The 19,102-nt window shown below is 48.0% G+C and overlaps 1 protein-coding gene across 4 annotated transcripts in view; it reads right to left on the minus strand.

The window, feature by feature from the left end:
* Window positions 1-19,102, minus strand: part of LOC146870694 (plasma membrane calcium-transporting ATPase 4-like) — a 1,872,989-nt gene that overhangs the window by 15,807 nt on the left and 1,838,080 nt on the right. The gene's annotated exons all lie outside the window — the stretch shown is intronic.

Below are 19,102 nucleotides of genomic sequence, written 5' to 3' on the forward strand. Positions count from 1 at the left end.
AGTAAACAAAGGCACAACGGAATATGGCAGGTGATAATACACCACTGCGCAAAAGTGAGATAGATAGGTGGAATAGAATAGGCACGAGTACCAATTCGAGCAACTTGAAAAGATGGCTTAGGGGGCTGCAGAAAGAATAAACAAAAGGTCTAAAATGAAATCCAACACATTACAAAACATACTAGCGTAAAAAGGAAAATTCAAATGCATTAGTATTTTTGTGTAAACACAAAATCAAACAAATCAAAATAGAACTGTGCATATCAAAACAAATCAAAATAGAACTGTGCATATTACAATTTAAGAGATAACCAAGGTGTATGAAAGGGTTAATGCGAGCAGGGCTTTTCTTCCAGGCGATCATGGTGTGCAATTTCATAGAGATAGGGGCTCCTGCAGGATTGAGGGAAGCTTCTCCAAACCATGGAATGTTCAACGCAACGTCCATAAGACTAAGAAGCAGTGGTGACAGATATTCGAGGACACATAGAAGGAATGAATGAGAGATTAGCATGAGGTGAGAAGGTGCAAAGGCAGCACGTCCTACCATCCCCTTCACCCAATCGCCTTCCTGGGTAACCTAGAGGACTGGAAAATTTACATTTTCTTAGCCAATCACAGCGTTTCTGGTCAAAGTTCAGGCAACCAGAGAAACTTCAGATCCTTGGGTCTAAAGTGGATATATTCCAAGCCTGAATGGTGGTCAAAATTGAAGAGACAAGATCGTCAATACAAAACCATGGAAAGGAAAAAGTGCAAGGAAATGCTTGAAAAGTGACAGAATGGATGAAAGATTGCAAGTCAGATAAAAGGAAAGGCATGGAGAGAAAGAATGCAAGAGGGTATTTCAGACCGAGGGGTAAAAAACACATAGAAAGGCAGGAAAATACGCAAGAAATATAGTATCCTGTTGCAAGACATTTAGCAATTAGTTCTAAATGTACTCCTTTCTACACGTAGAACTGGTCTTGATCCAAGCAAGCAAGGAGGACTTTCAGACGCATGAGGAGTAGCAAAAGAGTACATGCATGTTTACATTTCTGCATTAAAGGACTCAAGCTGAATTGGCTCCAATTGTGCGAACGTGTTTATTTTCGTGGGTATGAAGTAGCCAAGGTGATTTTCTTTCTTTACACTAGCTAGCTAAGAATTCATGACCTTTCTGACATTCACACTGCAGAGGTTCTCCATAGCTCTTCTAAGAAGCAAGGCAAGGATCTAGATTTCCTGGTTGGTTAATAAAAGAATATTTTTGGAATGGATGAGGTAAGCAGGCTAAGTAAAACTCAAACCAATTGCCTGATGAAATCAAAGATGCAAGCTTAGTGATGGACAATGAAGATGCCATTTTCAAGGTAACCAGTTAAATGTCACAAGCGACAAGAATCCAATAGGTTGGCCAACAATGACTAAAGAACTGCCAAAATTCACTCGCCTGGTTTTATTCATGATGAATAATTTGCTTTCCACCTTTGAAATGGTGTCCCTCTGTTTAGCAGAAATAAGAAAATACATCTGCTGCAGAGTGTTTCTATAAACCCCTGCTGCTGACTTTCACAGCTAAAAATGAGCTTAAACACCAGAACGTGTCTGGTAGTTAGTGACAAAAAAGATATGAACAGACCAGAAGAGAGATTAATAAGCGGCTACAAAATGTAATAGCAAAAACAAAGTAAATGCTATCATATTGATAACTATTAACCAATTGTTCTTGTGACTGAGACGGATGAATCATACCATTTGATTAGATCAATATATCCATTTGAATCTGAGAAATTAAAATGGCCATTGGCTAGACCTTCAGAGGCAATGTCTTTAAACTCAGAAACTCAACACTCCTTTTGGTACTCCCCTCCAAGAATGCTGCGGTCTGCCTCCCATCAGTTGGTGGAAATTCCCAAGGCACGACTTTCCAATTGGGGAGGGAAAGGCTTTTTCTACATCACTACTAGACTATGGAACTAACTGCCACTTTCACTAAAAAACTCGCCAGACCTATTATCGTTTAGGAAAAGCCTAAAGACCTGGCTTTTCCAGGCCTAGAGCTATACAGTAATCATCTCGCTTCTCTTGATTCCCCATGGTCGGCTGGCCATCAAGGTTGGATAGAATGGAGTTAACACAACCAGAATAGCCAATGGTTGACTGTTCTGGTTGTGTTGACTCAATTCTATCCAACCTTGATGGCTTGGATTGAGCTCGAACATCTTCCCTTTGCTGTTTTTCTGTGATGTTGACCTTTTGCCTTCAACACTTTCTCAAGAGCTACAATATGCATTCTGGATGGCACACATTCTATAGGGGATGCTTTTATTTTCAACAGGTACGGATGGCGGCTCAATCTCTCTACAATCTTCCAGGCATAACAAACTGCATACTGAAACCAGCATAGTGCCTAGTTGTACTGGGTTTCAAGATGTTAATGGGAAGCAGTCTGTCTTCAATCATCTAAAGATCTTGAGAATGAGTCACTGTTGGTGCCCAATCTGAACTTTGATGAGTTAATCGAGAAGAAGGTGTCCATTTTATAGAGCATGAAGGGAACTCCTTTGAGCAGATTCACTTTCAGGATTTTGATAGCTTGAACCAGTTTACGGTACAGAGATTATGCTAATCCTGCCAGGTTCCTGATCCTCTCAAGAAAGATAAGGTGCATCTGTAGACCATTAAATGAGTACTGCTGGAGGCACAACAAGAATACACAAGGCAATCAGTCACATAGCTCATCAACTGAAGCATGGTGTATTTGCCAACTCTCACTTGTTCTGATGGGGGAAAGACAACACTGAATTAAGTTTATAATACCTCAGCATGAAATGGTGCCTCTTTAACAGTGAGAGACATGATTTGGGCTGGGCCACTGAGAACCAAAAAGCAATATATTTAGTTTCCCATACCGGACACAGACCTGTTGGGATTAGGTTGGCATGGAGTTCTGAACAGCCAGTTACTAAGACCGTGGCGGTAACATATTGCCAAGCATTTTGATTAACAACCAAAGCACTGAATTCAGGTATTGACATTGTTGGTCTCCCATCATGCTACAGTGTGGATAACCTTCACAACTGGGACATGAAATTATCATCGTATAGAAATTTTCCTCCTGAAAGAGGCTGTGATCTGATTTAGGGTTACCACATTGATTTTTTTGAAGGGAGAGAGATGCCAACCAGGCCATTTCTAGCAGAGAGGACCCGGAATAGAAGAAACCCTGCTATCTAGCGTACAATAGGACCAGCCTGCTCCAAAAGCACATTGCCAATTCTGAACTTTTGCAAAACGTAGGGTGTCTTTGTCGGCTGTCTTAGAGGTGGTGAACAAGGATATTAGATTGTGTAACTTCCAACCTAAGGGAATAATTCGGTAGATCAGTAATTCACTGGTAATCAAAATAAACTGGAGATGAAAGAAGACACTGTTAACTCTCATGCCTAAAGGAGTCGGACATGACCCAATACTACAGGTATTAACACATTGCACCAATCCTCAATGAATTTAAGCCGATCTTTGGCATTTCTTGCTCACGTGCTGAACAGCACGTAGGTAACGAGTAGGTGTGTCTGGAGGTTCTACCAGCCTCTACATGGAGGTATATATGAACACTAAAGGTCCTCTTGTTATATAACTGCTATTTTGAAAAGCCTCCTGGGTTGGAGGCAATAAGCAGACAGTTGAAGGATGTCAACTAAAGCAAGGCATACCCATACATTAATATGGCAAAGGATGCTTCTCAGGGGATCTGTTCATCCTCATCCTGTTTCGAACACCAAGGGATAGAGGTGTAAAGTCCAGACCGAAAATGGTTTTCAATGCAAGAGTTTTCCTAATCTGAGGTGCTACCAAATGAGAGTAGGGGAACAGATCTTCTGAGGGCACTCATTTTTCCTGCACTATGAACATTCCAAGTTTCCAACTGGAATGAAGTCTGAAAAACACTAGTCTTTGCTGACTAAAACCTGAGTAACTCCATCACAGAGAACGTGGCACTCATACCAGCAAAGTAGAAGCTGGGAGATCCTAGACCTGGAATCCCTTAGGTTCTTTTGAATTGTTCTATGTAATGTGCACGTGAACAAGGACGCGGTTATCTTAGGCCACAAAGTGGTCAGACACCATGCTCTAATTTAAGGAACCCTCAGTTTTTCAATCCAGGCCTCTGTGGCTTAAAACAGCTATAGAACAGAGGCAATAAAGAAAGCCTAGGGCAGTAAAGTAACAAAAACAAAATACAGATCCTCTGAACATTTAACAGCCCTCACACTAAAAAGATTAAATAGGCACAAAGCTCTAAGGGATAGCATCGGGAATGCAGAGCATACACGAAAGGCCACGGAATGCTAATTTGCACTCTATAGAGATTTGTTCTGGCAATTTGCAATACAGTCTGGCTAAATTGCAGCATCAACTATTGCAACTGGATTAGGGTGGTTGGAATGTTATGAGGGAGACAGATTAGCAAACAGGAGAGGAGACCTTAAAAACTGAAATAAATGAATACAGGGAATAAGAATGGCAAGACTGATGGCAGGAAGAAGAGAGAAAAATTCTATGAGGAGTGAGGACGATGGAAAGAAGAAAGATCAAAATAAGGGGTGGACATTGAAAAATAAAGAAAATAACCAATAGGTTAAGCAAGCAGCCACAATAAAAAAAAGTTAAGAAAAAAATAAGAACTTAAGAACTTAAAAACAGTGAGGAGAGGAAATTAATGGTAACACTTTGGTGCCGCTCGTGGATATTGACTGACCTCTGAACCGGAGCTGGGATCGCGCTCCATTTGCCTTGCTGGACCCGTGTGGACGCCTGTGTTGTGCCCTGAGGGGAAGCTGTGGGGGTTTGTGCCTGCCGGGATTGCGAGGACCAGGGTGCTCCAGGCAGAATCCATCTAGCACACCTGTTGCCTCTTCCCGGCCCCGCCTCCTTAAAATCACTTAAAAGCCTCGCGGCCCCCGCTTCGCGGGGGCCGCTCGTGGATATTGACTGACCTCTGAACCGGAGCTGGGATCGCGCTCCATTTGCCTTGCTGGACCCGTGTGGACGCCTGTGTTGTGCCCTGAGGGGAAGCTGTGGGGGTTTGTGCCTGCCGGGACTGCGAGGACCAGGGTGCTCCAGGCAGAATCCATCTAGCACACCTGTTGCCTCTTCCCGGCCGCGCCTCCTTAAAATCACTTAAAAGCCTCGCGGCCCCCGCTTCGCGGGAGCCGCTCGTGGATATTGACTGACCTCTGAACCGGAGCTGGGATCGCGCTCCATTTGCCTTGCTGGACCCGTGTGGACGCCTGTGTTGTGCCCTGAGGGGAAGCTGTGGGGGTTTGTGCCTGCCGGGACTGCGAGGACCAGGGTGCTCCAGGCAGAATCCATCTAGCACACCTGTTGCCTCTTCCCGGCCCCGCCTCCTTAAAACCACTTAAAAGCCTCGCGGCCCCCGCTTCGCGGGAGCCGCTCGTGGATATTGACTGACCTCTGAACCGGAGCTGGGATCGCGCTCCATTTGCCTTGCTGGACCCGTGTGGACGCCTGTGTTGTGCCCCGAGGGGAAGCTGTGGGGGTTTGTGCCTGCCGGGACTGCGAGGACCAGGGTGCTCCAGGCAGAATCCATCTAGCACACCTGTTGCCTCTTCCCGGCCCCGCCTCCTTAAAATCACTTAAAAGCCTCGCGGCCCCCGCTTCGCGGGGGCCGCTCGTGGATATTGACTGACCTCTGAACCGGAGCTGGGATCGCGCTCCATTTGCCTTGCTGGACCCGTGTGGACGCCTGTGTTGTGCCCTGAGGGGAAGCTGTGGGGGTTTGTGCCTGCCGGGACTGCGAGGACCAGGGTGCTCCAGGCAGAATCCATCTAGCACACCTGTTGCCTCTTCCCGGCCGCGCCTCCTTAAAATCACTTAAAAGCCTCGCGGCCCCCGCTTCGCGGGAGCCGCTCGTGGATATTGACTGACCTCTGAACCGGAGCTGGGATCGCGCTCCATTTGCCTTGCTGGACCCGTGTGGACGCCTGTGTTGTGCCCTGAGGGGAAGCTGTGGGGGTTTGTGCCTGCCGGGACTGCGAGGACCAGGGTGCTCCAGGCAGAATCCATCTAGCACACCTGTTGCCTCTTCCCGGCCCCGCCTCCTTAAAACCACTTAAAAGCCTCGCGGCCCCCGCTTCGCGGGTGCCGCTCGTGGATATTGACTGACCTCTGAACCGGAGCTGGGATCGCGCTCCATTTGCCTTGCTGGACCCGTGTGGACGCCTGTGTTGTGCCCTGAGGGGAAACTGTGGGGGTTTGTGCCTGCCGGGACTGCGAGGACCAGGGTGCTCCAGGCAGAATCCATCTAGCACACCTGTTGCCTCTTCCCGGCCCCGCCTCCTTAAAATCACTTAAAAGCCTCGCGGGTGCCGCTCGTGGATATTGACTGACCTCTGAACCGGAGCTGGGATCGCGCTCCATTTGCCTTGCTGGACCCGTGTGGACGCCTGTGTTGTGCCCTGAGGGGAAGCTGTGGGGGTTTGTGCCTGCCGGGACTGCGAGGACCAGGGTGCTCCAGGCAGAATCCATCTAGCACACCTGTTGCCTCTTCCCGGCCCCGCCTCCTTAAAATCACTTAAAAGCCTCGCGGCCCCCGCTTCACGGGTGCCGCTCGTGGATATTGACTGACCTCTGAACCGGAGCTGGGATCGCGCTCCATTTGCCTTGCTGGACCCGTGTGGACGCCTGTGTTGTGCCCCGAGGGGAAGCTGTGGGGGTTTGTGCCTGCCGGGACTGCGAGGACCAGGGTGCTCCAGGCAGAATCCATCTAGCACACCTGTTGCCTCTTCCCGGCCCCGCCTCCTTAAAATCACTTAAAAGCCTCGCGGCCCCCGCTTCGCGGGCGCCGCTCGTGGATATTGACTGACCTCTGAACCGGAGCTGGGATCGCGCTCCATTTGCCTTGCTGGACCCGTGTGGACGCCTGTGTTGTGCCCTGAGGGGAAACTGTGGGGGTTTGTGCCTGCCGGGACTGCGAGGACCAGGGTGCTCCAGGCAGAATCCATCTAGCACACCTGTTGCCTCTTCCCGGCCCCGCCTCCTTAAAATCACTTAAAAGCCTCGCGGGTGCCGCTCGTGGATATTGACTGACCTCTGAACCGGAGCTGGGATCGCGCTCCATTTGCCTTGCTGGACCCGTGTGGACGCCTGTGTTGTGCCCTGAGGGGAAGCTGTGGGGGTTTGTGCCTGCCGGGACTGCGAGGACCAGGGTGCTCCAGGCAGAATCCATCTAGCACACCTGTTGCCTCTTCCCGGCCCCGCCTCCTTAAAATCACTTAAAAGCCTCGCGGCCCCCGCTTCGCGGGTGCCGCTCGTGGATATTGACTGACCTCTGAACCGGAGCTGGGATCGCGCTCCATTTGCCTTGCTGGACCCGTGTGGACGCCTGTGTTGTGCCCCGAGGGGAAGCTGTGGGGGTTTGTGCCTGCCGGGACTGCGAGGACCAGGGTGCTCCAGGCAGAATCCATCTAGCACACCTGTTGCCTCTTCCCGGCCCCGCCTCCTTAAAATCACTTAAAAGCCTCGCGGCCCCCGCTTCGCGGGCGCCGCTCGTGGATATTGACTGACCTCTGAACCGGAGCTGGGATCGCGCTCCATTTGCCTTGCTGGACCCGTGTGGACGCCTGTGTTGTGCCCTGAGGGGAAACTGTGGGGGTTTGTGCCTGCCGGGACTGCGAGGACCAGGGTGCTCCAGGCAGAATCCATCTAGCACACCTGTTGCCTCTTCCCGGCCCCGCCTTCACCCTCCCTCACTACTTATTAAGACTGCACTCTCCTCACGCGCTAGCGGGACGCGCGCGGGACAAGAGCCGGGGCTACGACCGGGCAAAGAGCGGGCCCTCTGAGGCCCTCAGAGACACGAGGAGACCGGACCGGGGGAATCCCCTTCATTGTCCAGTAAACGTGAGTTGTGCGTTCGATATTTCTAGCACTATTATGGCTGAGACTGTATCTACTAACGCTCCCACAACAAACGGTGCCCCAACCAAAGGCACACTGGTTGACTATTTTAAAAAGGTTGTTGTGCCTACGGATAAGGAGACCATGCTCGCTGAACGAAGGGCTGAGCAACGCCACTCAATAGAGTGTATTAAAAATAGGATATCATTGGACAATGCATCTCCTTTGACTTTGACTCCGTCTCTCATTGTGCTAAGTTCTCCTACCTTTACGCAGGAGGCATTAGCTATTGATAACGTCCCTGAGCTGCTTAGAACCATTGATCCTACATCCAGTAACTTTAACTATTCGCCTGGTCCAACCGATCTGCTCCCTCCCAGCTCTAGTATTTTTAACAAGGAAACCGATACTGTCACCATTCCCTCTCAATCTAAGGTTAAGACCTCTACTAAGAAGGTGGGGAGGGTGTTGGTGCCTAAAGCTCCAAGGCCCCCTCCCTCCAAAAGAAGAAAGAGGCTAGGCAATCTGCCAAAAGATAAGATTAAACACACTGATTTTGGCAAAGGCCCTATGCAAACTACAGGTATAACATCTTTGACTAAGGTTCCATCGCCGCCACTAATAACACACGACGTGGCCATAACATCTCCTACCTCTTTGGTATCCCCCCCTTCTGATCATTCTCGTTCTCCGTTGCCCCTACCTAATTCAGGTCCGATGCCACCATATCTTGAGGGCATCGAGCAATTGATAAGATCATTTACTCTACCCATTATTGAACGACTAAAAAATATAGAGCTACGATTGGGGGACCTAGAATCGTTAATCATAAAACATCCGGGGTCACGGAAAGATCCTGCTCACCCAGTCCCACCCCCCCCTATGGTATCAGCTTTATTTCCTACTTACACCAGGATTAACGAGATAGGTAGCTCTAATTGCCAGCATAGGGCCAAGCCTCCTCACATCACAACCCACCAATGCCATGGACAAAATGATGTGGGTGAATCGAGAAAGGAAACAACAAACCCCATCTTAGTAATGACTTCAAATGAGAGGGGTGGGAATCAACACTTAGCTAGGGCAAGAGACCAACATAGTCATCAAGTCAACCTACCCCCAGAGGCGGTTCCATATGTAGTAGTGCTAACAGAAGTTCCGCCTTTGGAAAAGGGCAAAACTGAAGGCTATTACGAACTCAAAAACAAAACCATGCACTGGCTTAGGTCAAACAGACCCCTCCCTTTCAACATCAATGGGGAGATATTGCATGTCCGGAGACTTCCTTGGCTAGGGCGTAGAACCAAAGACCTCGAAGGGGATGTAATCATTATCAACTTTAGAGACCCCAGAGCAGTCAATTACATCTTAGACTACCCCTTGGGTAATACCTGGGGGTCCATAAATCCCCGTGTACTGTCATACTTCTACCCAAGACCTGCAGTCTCTTACAATGTATATCCCAGGGCTCCAGTACAAACGTTGACGCATCCCCACACATTTTTAGCAACCTCTGTTCCCCCTGTTAAACATTGTAATATGTATGCACCTACCTCTGCGGCCCACGGAAATGCAGCAGAATGGGCTACGGTACTCCCTGGGAATCACAGACACGGCCCATGGAGGGTGAACCATAGGCCACCATTCACTCCCCTTGAAGTCGCAAATAGATTCGGGGCCTTATCAGGAGTCGATGATTGCGACTGACATAGTACTTCTCTTGACCATGGGCTCAGTACCTTGGTAGATCAGGCCGAGGACACGGATCCGATTCCCAAACTGCAGATTTCTTGCCCACAATATTCTATTACTGCTGGGTTACCTCTGCCCTTATCCGAGACTCATATAGCGCCCCAGGAATATGCTCCGGCGGCCGCAGATGAAACAGCTATAAATCCTTACCGCTCTGCACACAGGGAGGAGAGGGTAGAGGCGGAGGGCGGTTGTTTGTCAAGAAAGACCAATGTGACACAGGGTTCCTCATTTAAAATACGGAATGATGCGGGGGTCTGTGCCCCTCCAAGGCCGGTAGAAAGCAATTTGCATGAGATTGCTACGACCACACGTAGGGCTATGAGGTCATTAGAAATACTGTCATGGAACGTGGCTGGGCTGCCTAACAAGTTGGATAACACTGACTGGGAAACCTTTATCAAAGAATATGATATATGCATGTTCCAAGAGACGTGGGCCAGAGAAAACCATTGTTACCCTGGGTTCGCAACTTTCAATGTCCCAGCTAGATGGGGTGGGAAGGGACGCCCGTCTGGAGGTCTATCAATATGGATCGCTTGTCATCTAGGCTGTATGGCTGAGGTGGTAGAAACGAATTCATCTGACATCCTGTGTGTGGTCTTGCGTTGGCCCACTGGGATGGGTCTGACCTTGGTAAATATATACTCTAGACCGGTCGGAGTTGCGGCCACCTCAAGGACAATGGAGGATTTGGTGACTTTCCTTGACTCTCTTACCGGTTCAGATACACTTCTGGTTGGAGGTGATCTTAACATCCAGTTTGAACCACTCCCGACTTACCTAGATGGGATCAGTAGTGAGGAGGATGATCTCTGGGGAATCCCAAGCATTGTAGGCCCGCCAGTTAGGTCATCATCACCCCTCCTACTGCAAGTCTTAACATTAACTCTGGCAAATTCACTCAGAGCATGCAATGGCAGGTTCCAAGGGGACAACCCGCCCCAACCAACTTTTAACAGACCAGGCCAGGAGTCCCGGATTGATTACATAATGATCAAACTCCAGGATTGGAAACTGGCTTTAGATTTTAAAATAGTCCCAAGGTTAGATAGCGATCACAACCCCCTAATCCTTTCACTAGCCACAGATTGTTTTCTTAAGGGCGAAGTTCCAGGAAATAGACTATCTGCCCCCCGTCTCACCTTATCCAGTAATAGGCGAAGAATAAGGTGGGACAAATTGCTAGAGAAACCGACCCGCATAAGGACCATATACGAGCAAGTGGCATTAACCCTTGAAAGAGTGGAAAGTCTCCTCCCTCAATTGTCCTCGCCAGAAGGTTGTTCTCCCCTCGAGGATATCCATCAGACCCTCTGCGATAACCTTGCCGAGGTATTGAACCCTGTGGTCCGGGGCAGGAAACTGAGGAGAGAAAGAGCCTCATGGTTCAATGCCAGTTGCAGGGGAGCTAAGAAAGATCTCCTCCAAGCGTTTAAAAACAAGGAAGCCTCCTCGGTGATTAGGGAAAAAAGGGTTGCTTACAAGCTCCTCCTTGAATCTGCCAAAATAGACTGGGATTGGGAGAACTGGGCAGAAATAACAACTACTCTCAAAATCAGAGATTCAAGGAAATTCTGGCATATAGTCAAACATGGCTCAGCCGAGCCTGTTATGGCTATAGAGGGCAATATTGCACCTGAAGTTTGGGAAGAACACTTCTCATCGCTCTATAGTAGGGCTGGGCTAGACCAAATTGGAATTCAGGGCAGGAGCCCAGTGGCCTTCACCACTGATATTCACTGTGAGATGGAAGATTTTAACTTGGAGGAACTGGAAACGGCAATTACTTGCCTTTCCTCAGGAAAAGCGCCAGGCCTAGACAAGCTCCCAGGTGACCTCTTAAAGCATGAGGTGAGAATTTGGGCACCATACTTCCTGGTACTGTTTAATGCCATCATCCATGGGATGGCGGTCCCTCCAACTTGGCTCGGGGCGGAGATTGTGCCCATTTTCAAAAGGGGCTCACCTCTGCTCCCTGCTAATTACAGACCGATCAGTCTGATAGACGTCCCACAGAAGCTTTTTGCGAGGCTTCTGTTGGATCGACTCTTGGACTGGATCGAAGAGAGGGACATCCTGAGCCCCTTTCAGGCCGGGTTTCGTCAGAAGACCTCCACCATAGACCAGGTCTTTAGGCTGTCCCTTTTACACTGGAAAACAATACAGTTGGAGGGTGGCAGTCTCTATACTGTATTTGTGGACTTAAGGGCAGCCTTTGACCTGGTTCCACGCGGCAAGCTCTGGGAAGTCCTGGCGAATGTTGGGGTGCCAGCTGATCTTCTGACCATGATCATCCGCCTCCACACAAACACCTATGCTCGTGTGAGGTGTGGTAGACAGGGTGCACTCTCAAATAAGTTTCCCGTTGAGAGAGGGGTAAGACAGGGGTGCGTACTTGCACCTACCCTGTTTTGCCTCTTTGTCAACGGTGTCATTGACCACCTCAACGGGGTCCCCAATTCGGATTTCCCGAAGTTGGCGGGAAGGAGGGTTCCGGCAATTATGTTCGCGGATGATACCCTCCTTCTCTTCAAGTCACCGATGGGAATCCAGCGTGTGTTGGATGGATTTGGGGACTTCTGCAGAGAGCATGGATTGGAGATAAACACTCTAAAGACTAAATTCATGGCCTTCAATCCGCCACCCAGGTTCCACCGTATCCCTTGCATAGGGAATAACATACTCGAACGAGTAAACACCTTTGAATATCTCGGTGTTACACTCAACGAGGAATTGGGGTGGGGTCCACACCAGGAGAAAGCTAGGATGAAACTGGTGCAACATATCGGTGGAATACTAGGGATGTTGGGGAAGAACAGGTCGACCCTTAAACCCATAGGCCCACCTCTTCATATTTATAGGGTACAAGCCAGAGGAGCAGTCACATATGGGAGTGAACTATGGGGCCACAAAGTACTGGACAGTTTGACAAAGGAGGAGAACAGATTCCTCAGGTGTCTAGTAGCTCTTCCTCCGAGTACACCTCTAGTGCCTCTAAGACTCGACCTAGGCATTAGACCCCTGGAGAAAGAATTGGCACTTCGTCCCGTGATCTATTGGCGTAGATTGTGGACGGTGCCTGAATTGATTCATTACAGACAGGGTTTTCAGGAAGTTCTCAGCTTCCCAAACTCGGGGAACATTGCCTGGCTTAAATTCGTAAGGAATAGTTCGGTGAGCCTAGGTCTAGATGCACTATGGAACGATCCTTGCAACGCCTGTTCCAAGCTTTCTAAAAAAGCTCTAACTAAATTGTATTACGATTCCAAGGCTCCCTTACTTCGACCTTCTAAATCTCTAGGGTCCTTAACAAATCAATTCCTTTACATGGAGTATTTACACCTTTGAACTAGCCCTTGACAATGTTTACCCTGCAATAATCAGGAAGCTTTATTTGCAATGGAGGCACGGGTCTTTGCCAATTCGTGCTTTCACTAGCTCCTGGTCTGTGTCGACACCCAGTATTTGCCCGGCATGCAGAGAAAGCGATGAAACTGAGCTGCATCTTATATTTTTCTGTCCGGGCTATACTGAGGCGCGCAGAAAATGGATCATTCCCGTCTGTAGGAATCTGGGCTTCACCAGGTGCCACGAAGCCTTCAGAATTCTTAAGAGCGAAATGGCTGTACACATTGTGTTTGCTGTGGCAAAATTTCTGGGGGCTCTTTGGCACAAACGGAAAAAGTATCTAAAAATGTCAATATGATTCATTTGTATGTAACTAGCACGTATTAGCCGTGTGGCTGCACCATTTTTAATCATTTTATCTATTGCTCTTAAATGTTTTTATATTCATTTTATGTACTTTTATGGAGATACTCCGAAATAAAGTTTTCCTTGACTTGACTGGTAACACTTGGGAGGTACGTAAGACAGAGAAGACTGTGGAGCTTCTCTTCTTAATGTGGGGAGGGGTAGATGACGGCGAGAAGGACTTTGCCAACAGAGCAGTTATCAATTACTAATGAGACAAAATAGGTCTGTACCAGTTGTGAGTGCCTAGGAGCTACCATTTTCTACCTGGGATGTATATTTTTTGCGTGAAGAAGGAACACAAAAGTAAGAAGATGATAATGGGCCAGATTTAAAGTTTTCTTGTCCTTCCTCATACTATACAAAACTAGGAACGGTGCCGTTTTCTTCCCTGAAAGCAGTGGTGACGTCTTGTGCAAAGAAGGCTGATGCAACTCTGAATGCGCTTGAAAATCTCAGCACTGGCACCAAGTGTCATCTACTTCAGACTAAAGGTAATAAACATTGCCTGGTGCGACAGATAACTACAACACTGAAGGAAAAGTGAAGAAGGGTCTGGGAGGAGGATAATCTTGGTAGAGACCTTTGCATACCATTCCAGCCATTAAATGTTCACCTCGGTACAGAAAAGCACGCTGCTGGTAGCTGCACAGAAGGGAACGGTAACAGTAGCAGCTCATCCTCGGTCATTGCATTGAACAGTTCCTAGGTTTAGTTTGCCTGCATGCTGGAAAAATAAGCAGAACACTCTTCCACACCACTCGAACATGCAACATGGTCTTTGGTTTTTAGCGAGTGCACGGCATGCCAGCATTCAATGACTGCAACATAAGGCTTCACGTGGAAGCAACATATATGACAGGAACTCCGTTTTCAGTTCATCCATGGATCCTTGGGATGCTGCAGCCCCAGCAGCGCCCATGTCTTAAACCTAAGAATCCGTGTGAACCACTAGTGAAACCTATTCCCCCTTGCCTTGCCTGCCATCAAAAATGCTCATTTCACGAGAGGTGCACAACATAACTGCACAGCCACACACAAGTATGACTTGATAAGGAAAAACACATATCAATGGCCACACAGCCAACCAACAATGTTACATTGCTAACTAACACAAGGGCAGGTTCATCTCAACACTAAAGGGCAGCATACAGCTGCCCGCATCAAATCGCTTGAAAGCAGCAAACTAGCAGGCAACAAAGAAAAGAACGAGAAAAAAATCCTCCTTAGAAAGAAAACACAACTAATCACCGAGGATGTAGGAAACCTTCTTGGAAAACACATACAAGCAAATCACAATGAAAACACTTTCAGCTGGGAAATAATTCATAACTGAGAATAGCACAACAGACTTTCAGTCAGAGACAAACAGCAGCTAAGCTACATATGACGTGGTGTGTGTCCGTGAGATTGCACAGAGCTTTAAGCTGTAGCTTGCCAACAGTGCCATTTTCTGTTGTGTTTCCTCTCTGATGTCTCGGACCTAGTAGTCCTGGACATACGGAAATATGTAAAAGCCAGCTGTGTGCACATGCCAGTTGAGCTGTAGGATCTATAAGGCTAGCATGGTTGCAGATAAGTACACAATGTGCTTGATGGTTAATTTTTGGAAGGTTCTCTCCTATATCTCATGTTTGGGCCTACCAACTCTAAAAGGGAAAGTCCTGCAGGCCTCCCTAACTGGACTTTACTCCTAACCCAGAGTTCGGTGCAAGATATTTTAATGTATAACTGACACTAGTTATCGAGGGATGAGTGTTTGCATTACTGTGACTCATTAGGACAGTGTTGGACATGATCCTTCTTCACCTTGAAGAGCCACTGTCATCCTTGGTTAACATATACTGAGTTGGTATTAGGATGCATGCTATAGGTCTGTAATACACTTCTTGGTAGGGTAATAAAATTTGTCAAAGAAGAGAGCCAGTGAATACGATACCTTACTCAAGTGACTGGACAGCACAAAATTGCAAGCAAGGCTAAATTACTTACTGGTGGATGCTCTATCTATCCACAGATTCTCACCTTGTGAATATCCACAAGGCGTCAGACTGGACCTGGAAAACTTAAACTTTTAGAGCAATTCTTCTGTGCGTCGACAGATGGCACCATGGGGCTCTGCACCAACATCGTTCTGGTCAGGAAGTGATGAGTGGAGCCGCAAATGTGTCACCCATGCACACTGAAGTCTATTGCTTTCTAGGTTGTCCAGCCCTCAGAGGCAGTGCCCATTGAAAGATTGTCATGACCGGTGTGCAGATCTCTAATTTAGGTCTTGTTTAGTTGGAAAAAGCGGACAGTTCACAGAACAGGGAGGTGGGAGAGTCGGCGAGGAATTGGCAGATAGCATATCCACCAAAAAGGTGAATATATAGAATCGATACCAAAGCAGTACCTTCCAAGGTGGTGGGTCTGTGAACTGGCTCAGACTAAAAAGTTCTGCGGGACTGGGTGGGCTAAATGCCCCTTTCAGCGGCCTGACTGTTGAGACGGCAGTGCTGCATGAATATTGCCCACGTAGCCGACTGACAAATGTCCACGACAGGCAAGTGCATGCTAACAAAGTGGTAGCAGCTTTGGCCTTACTGGAAGCAGCCTGCAAGCCTTCTGGGTGCTGCTTCTTCGCCAGTGCTTAGCACACCTTTAAACAGATAACAGTTCATTGAGAGACGGTCCCTTTTTGAACTACCTTGCCCATCTTTGCTCCGGAAAACAATAGAAAGAGCTGATTGTGCACTCCGTATTCCTTGGTAAGATTGCTATAGAATCTTAATGCCCTTTTAGGCCCCAAACGATGTAGTCTCTTTTCTTCCTTAGAGGAATGAGGAGGAGATAAGAATGCTGAGGGTGACCTCACACTGGACATGGAAAGGAGTAACCACTTCAGTAGAAATGAAGCTTGGGTCCTCAAAACCAACTTATCTGGAAAGAAGAAAGTATAAGGTAGATTGACATAAATAGCCTGAAACTCACTGCCCTGTCTGGATGATGTTATCATAATGAGAAAGACTATCTTCAAGTAGAAGCCTAAAGGGAAAACTGTATAAGAGTTCAAAAAGGATGCATATCAAGAAAGTGGGGGTTAAGTTATTTTCTTTCTGGGGCAATCCAAAGGTTTTGGTGCAAACACATTTAGCAAACCTTTCAAAAATCTCATTACAACAGGTGAACTAAATAAAGTCTGATCTGTGATCCCAAATAAGTTGAAAGAGCCATTAAGTAGCCCTAACAGTGCCCTAAGTAAGTCTTTGCTGGTCTACGGACAGAGCAAACAATAAAACTTCATACAACTTTACCTGTAACTGGGTAAATTTGTTAGGTGCTGCACCAATCCCCAAATGTGTCACAAAGATGGACATACACAAATTGACATCAATGACCTCAGGTGAAATCGTCAAATGAAATCAACAGTTGCCGCTCAAACCCTAAGCATGGAGATGCAAATTGTCCAGAATACCCTGTCCTGATACTGCAACAGAAGATCCTTCAGAAGCAGCAGCTTCATCAGGGGACATGATGATGCACAGGTGTTCCAGGTACCACACTCTATTGGCCCAATCAGGTGCCACGGGCCAGTTCCTTCCTAATCTTCTTCAGAGGTTGTTGCTGGAGGGACACTGGTGGGAAGGCATGTAGGATTTCCGTGCACCACTCTAGATAGAAAGCGTCTCTGAGACAGAGCTTCTTAACAAACTCCTGCACTAAAGTGCAGCAGTCTAAGCAGTCGCAAAAAATGGTGAGCCAAGGTTCTTGCCATTGCCGGAAGACGCCTTGTGCCACTTTCGGGTGCAGCTGCCATTCATGATCTGCTAAGTGAGTTCATCCAATCTGGTATTTAGAGATACTGCCAGGTGGTTTGCTACCAGAGACGTCCCTTGGCGCTCCAACCATTCGCAGAGGGCCTCCTGACATCGGGCCGAGGACCCCAACCTACCGTGCTTGTTGCAGTACCATATGGTGGTGGTATTGTGAGGGAGCACATGCATCAGCCTTCATTGAAGGTGGGTAGGAAGGCCTTCAACGTCAAGCACCCTCAACTCCAACATACTGATGGGGAGACTAGTACCTGATAGAGACGAGGACCCTCTGATCTCTACCTCTAGCAGAGGAGCTTCCCAACCCAGCGGCGATGCATCCGTGACTACCGTCAGCTCTGGGTGGGGTGAGAAGAGGGGCCGGCAACTGAACTAACTGCAGTCCAGTAGCTGTCACTGTAGATCATTTGCAGTCTCCTCCAAAATTTGGATGCATTCCAACAGATTTCCCTAATGTTGTGTAAACTGGATTTTGAGGTCCCACTGCAGAGCCCACATATGCCACCTAGTGTGCTTGGCTGTCAGGATGCTGGAGGCAAACAACTTGAAGAGCCTCAAAGTCATCCATACTGAGAGCTAGGACTGAGGCCGAAATATTGGGATCATACACTAAAAACCATGGACTCTCCACTCCAGGGGAAAGGCACAAAACCGTATCCTATCCAGAATGGCTCTGATGAACAGGAGGGTCTGCGAACAAGTGAGGTGTGACTTCAGTGCGTGTACAGTAAACTCCAATGAATTAGAAGGATTACCGCCATATGGAGGTGGCGGATGACTGCCTGGGGCGAGTCTGCCTTTAGCAGCCAGTCATCGAGGTAGGGGACGACTGGTACCCCAATATCTATCTAGTTGTGCTGCAACCTCTGCTATCACTTTCGCAAACACCTAATGGGGTACTTGTGAAGCCAAAGGGGAGCACTTCAAACTGAAAATGCCACAGACCTACTATGAACTACAAGGAGCACCTGTGCACCTGCCATAGGAGGATGTGGTAATGAGCGTCCTAAAGGTCCATTTCCACCACATAGTCACAGGGGTCTAGGGAAGACAGGACCTTGACTAGTGTGAACATCATGAATTTGTTGTTCTGCAGAAAAGCTTTCAGGGGGTGAGGATCTAAAATAGGACGAACGCCACCGTCCTTTTTTGGCACAAGGAAGTAGAGGGAGTAACACGCAGTATCTGAGGTCAGAATCCTTTCCTTGGCCCCTCTGGCCAAAAGGTCCTGCACTTCCTTTTGTAAGACAGATAGATGGTATTCCGTCAGCTATCCAGAAAATAGTGTAAGATGTAGCGGGGTAGAAAGGAACGGAACAACAGTGCCCCGATAGAGAATTTGGAGGACCCATCGGTCTGTCATGAAGGCCTGCCATCCTTGGAGGAAATATCGATGTTGCCTTCGACAGGGCGGCTGTGTACCAGCAAGCACACACTAAAGCAGTTTTTTAGCTGTGGCTGCTGGAGGGGCAGAGGGCTGAGATGCACATTGTCCCTGCAGTACTTGTTGTCTCTGAGAACCACAGCTTTGGCCGCAATAGGGCTGAAAGGCCTTCTGGGCTGGAGGAGGAATCTGGCACTGGCGAAATGGGAAATCTCTACCATATCCACAGAGAAGACAACACTACTAATGGAACTGCTTTGTATAAATATGAAGGCCAAAAGAACATGCTGAGGCTCCGATGCCCATGAAACGTCCCAAGGTTGAGTCTGCTCTGTTGTTGAAAATAAGAGAACCTTTAAACAGCATGTTCATTAAGGATGCTTGTACATCCTGAGAAAAGCCCATAGACTTCAAGCAGGCGTGGAGGAAAAGACCCATATTGGTTTCATGGAGTGTCCCAAACAGTCAGTTGGGTCCAGCTCAGATC

This window comes from Triturus cristatus, chromosome 1_1 (genome assembly GCF_964204655.1).
Source record: "Triturus cristatus chromosome 1_1, aTriCri1.1, whole genome shotgun sequence".
In the NCBI taxonomy this organism is placed as follows: Eukaryota; Metazoa; Chordata; class Amphibia; order Caudata; family Salamandridae; genus Triturus; species Triturus cristatus.